The following is a 3,912-nucleotide window of genomic DNA, read 5'->3' on the forward strand; positions in this document are numbered from 1 at the left end:
GTCAGTTATGACTGCAGGATCTTGAGGCAATTGGGCACATTGCATCTGTAGTCAGGAAGCAGAGGGAGGTGAATGCTTGTGCTCAGTTCACTTTCTCCTTATTTTTCAGTCCAGAATCCCATCAATTCAGGGAATGAGGCTATCCACATAGACCTGGCCAGAGGCTAGTAGAATCAAGATAATCGTTTACAAGTCTGTCTGGAGACTTGTCTCCTAGGCAATTCCAGCTGTCAAGCTGACAGTACGCACCACCTATCACACATGCAAGTGTCTGCATATATCTGGTAGTATACTTTGCTCCCCTCACTGGTCATAAAGTTGCATATTTGTTTTTCTAACACCACATTCTATCACTATCAGAAAAGTATCAATATAAATATAGAAACAGCCTAACTTTGAAGCCAATGGTTACAGTAAAAATGCTGATGCCATTACACTATAATGAAGACTTTAGTGATGTGAATATTCTGATGTGATGCTCTTATATGGTAAACAACCTGAATGACTGAACTTGGCAGCCTTAAGGATTGGAACTGGAAACATAATCAAATCTCAGAATGATGGGCATTCATTTTATACAATGTATCCTTGACCTTTTGGGCGAAATTGATTGGCACTCAGATGGACAACTGACCTAAGCTGGGCTAATCATAGACCCCTAGTTCATAAGGCATAGAATCAAGGCAGAATTTATCTTTGGTGGTAGGTAAAATGGAAATATTAATAATAAGATGTCTACAACCATGTTTTATAGAATGAATAGCAAAAACAAATAGAAAAAAAACTGTTCTGCATGGAGGGTGGAAAAATGTGAACAGTGTTGATGTCACCCAGGGCTGGGTTCCAGGCCATAGAAGAGGTCTGGTTCTGTCTCCGTATTTGGGTCCTAAAAAACAATCTTCTTCTATTTATGATACACACACATACACACACACACACATACACACACACACACACACTTTGATTTCTTATAAATAAGAAAACTGCTAGCTACACTGTTTATTTTTCTTTTTTCTTTTCATTTGTTTGTTTGTTTGTTTTTCAGGTACACAGTTACCTGCAAGCGTTTCTTTCTGATTTTTCCCCCAAACACTTACTTGTTGTATTTTTATTTTGATTTGTTTACTTTTGTTTTATTATCTACCTTTGAAGATAGAGTTTTACTTTGTTGGCCTGGCTGGCCACAAACTCGTGATCCTCTTGCCTCAGCCTCTCAAGCATGGGGCTGACAGGCAAGGACCACCACACCCAGTCAGAGCCTGGATTCTTAATTACCAGAAAATATAAAACCCTAGAACTGTAGACTTTCCTGGTCCAGTCAAAGCTGCTTCCCCAGATGTTCTTCCTTAAAATGTCAGGTGAGGTGTGAACTAAAGCTGGCCCAGGATGAGGGGCCCCTGGGAAGCAAGGCTCCGATCACAATGACTTCCTGATACCTTCCTTGCCCACTGTGATGGTGTCTGGAGGCTGTGCGCAGCTCTTTGGATGCAGGGAGGGGGGCTTGGTAAAGGAGTAGGCATTCCTTCAAGGGGAAAGATTAGATTTCCTATTAAACTGAGCAGAAAAATAAAAGACACATGTCCTTGCTCCTTCCACAAGCAGTTCTTGTAAGTCAAGATTCTATTTAGTTTCTTTTGGGGGGATTAAATTAGCTACAGTTATCTTCATTAGATGCAACCAAGGGAGTTCTGATTAGTACATAAAGGTTCCATTTTGGGGGCATGATCTCAACCCATGGTCCAGGTTGCCTGTTCTATCTGCAAATTCTACCTCCAGTTATGAATGCTTAAACTGGAAACCCGAAGAACACGGTCAGCACTGTACTAATGAAACACAAAAACAGAAAGCTATAAGTTTCGCTGTAATCCACATTCCCCTTTGGAAAACTAGAGTGAGTTGGAATGTCTCCTATCAACAGCCAGCCAAGATTTCTACCTCAACAGCATCCCCAAAAACATAGTTTCTGTGAAGATTGTAAAATGAACTCACAGCAACAAGTTGGTATCTGGAAGGTTGTTGTTTAAAACCTACTTCTCTGTTTATTCAATGATCTCCCAATAAATCAACTGCCTCTGCATGCTGTATAGTATTTCTGTTAAGTAACAGGTCAATTGGCTAAGCATCGCTATTTTACTGTTCTCTGTAAAATGTTATAGTGAGAAAAATTATATTTTTATGGATACATTGCTTAAAGACCACTAGAGCAGTATCTCTGATTTACTAACATAATTCATACCCATATGAACCGCCATCGTCAGCTGTGTCATCTCTAAACACCACAACTGTAGCTCTCTGTGAAGCCATTATTTTTCTTTAATCATGAAAGGACACAGACAACTTCACAAATGATTTTTTTGTTACTTATATTTGAAAGTTGTGAACCATGATTGCTTTGTAACTTGAGGCTTTTGAAAATTCTGTATTCTTTTTCAGCGTTGACTAGCAGGTTTCTTTAATGGCATCATTTCATATAAGATGATGCTCAAATAGCTTCTGTGTATTTCTAATTTCACATGTTTAGATCATCCTCTGACTGTCTCCCCATGGAAAATCAACTGCTTGGAAGATCATTGTATGTTTGGCCTTTGTATAGGGAACTGCTATAATGATGTTTATATTGTTGTATTCCCCTTGCAAGACAAAAAAATGCTCCCACACTGACATGAGATAGTGGGACCAATAGCCACATACTGGGTAATATATTGACAGTTCTACTAAAATGAGGACTCAATGTGTTCCTGGGTCAAGAGGCTCAAGATGAATTTTTCTAGCATCTGAATGCCAACTATTGGCGGGAGGTTCTTGGCAGAGTATAATTAAAAGAAAACTCAGAAGCAAAGTCACAGGGTAACTTAGAATTGACTGAGATAGCCCCAAATCCGGGGAGGATACATTTGCTTAAACTATCCGACTGGCAGGTGGTTTTTGGCTTATTTTAACAAAATGAATATAGCAGGAAAAAACTATGACATTTGATGTTATCTCCATTGATAGTGTTTCAATTTTCAAAATTTTAGAATGAGACCCTTAACATATTCATGAAAGTCATCACACTTCTTGGGGTTTGCTGAAGGTTTTAGCCTTAGAAATATCTATTATTTGTGACATTTCTGTGAACCATGCTAGAAAACATCTGTCCTTGTAAAATACTTCTTCCTCAGAAACTCCTTTCTAGCCTGAAGACCTAAGTTCGATCTTTCCACACATGATGGAAAAAGAAAGTCAGCTCCTGGTTTCTACAAGTTATCCTCTGATCTCCACAAGAATGCTGTGGCACACATAGATGTAAACTCAAACAAAACCAGACAGGGCTACCAAGGTGGCTCAGCAGGTAATGGTGCTTACCAGCAAGACTGGCAGCCCAAGTTCAGCCCCTGGGACCCACATGATAAAAAGGTAGCAAACACCTGCAAGTAGCCCTCTGATGGCCACATGTTCTCCGGGATGCTTGCAGGAGTATTTTATAGAAGCAGGTTTAGAAAGAGAAAGTGAAAATGTTTCAAGTTTAAGAACTTGTCAAAATAAAGAACATACTACAGTTGCAAAAAATAATCTAAAGGCTAGTTGTATAAACACTTTGAGTGAAATAAATGAGCAAAGTTAAAGTTGAACATTAAAATTCAGAAAACTGTCAATTAAATGGAACAAAATAAAACAATATCAGTAAAGTGGCAGATAGTCAAATGAAGAATAAATTTGTTGCATGTCTGTATATGTGAGAGAGAGAGGAAAAAGAGAAGGTGAGAGAATGAAAGAGAGAGAAAGAGAGAGAGGAGAGGAGAGAGAGAGAGAGAGAGAGAGAGAGAGAGAGAGGTGTGAGAGAGAGAGAAGAAAAAGAGAAGGTGAGAGAATGAAAGAGATAGAAAGAGAGAGAGGAGAGAGGAGAGAGAGAGAGAGAGAGAGAGAGAGAGA

This window comes from Nannospalax galili, unplaced genomic scaffold, assembly GCF_000622305.1.
Source record: "Nannospalax galili isolate Female #2095 unplaced genomic scaffold, S.galili_v1.0 scaffold202, whole genome shotgun sequence".
Classification (NCBI taxonomy): domain Eukaryota; kingdom Metazoa; phylum Chordata; class Mammalia; order Rodentia; family Spalacidae; genus Nannospalax; species Nannospalax galili.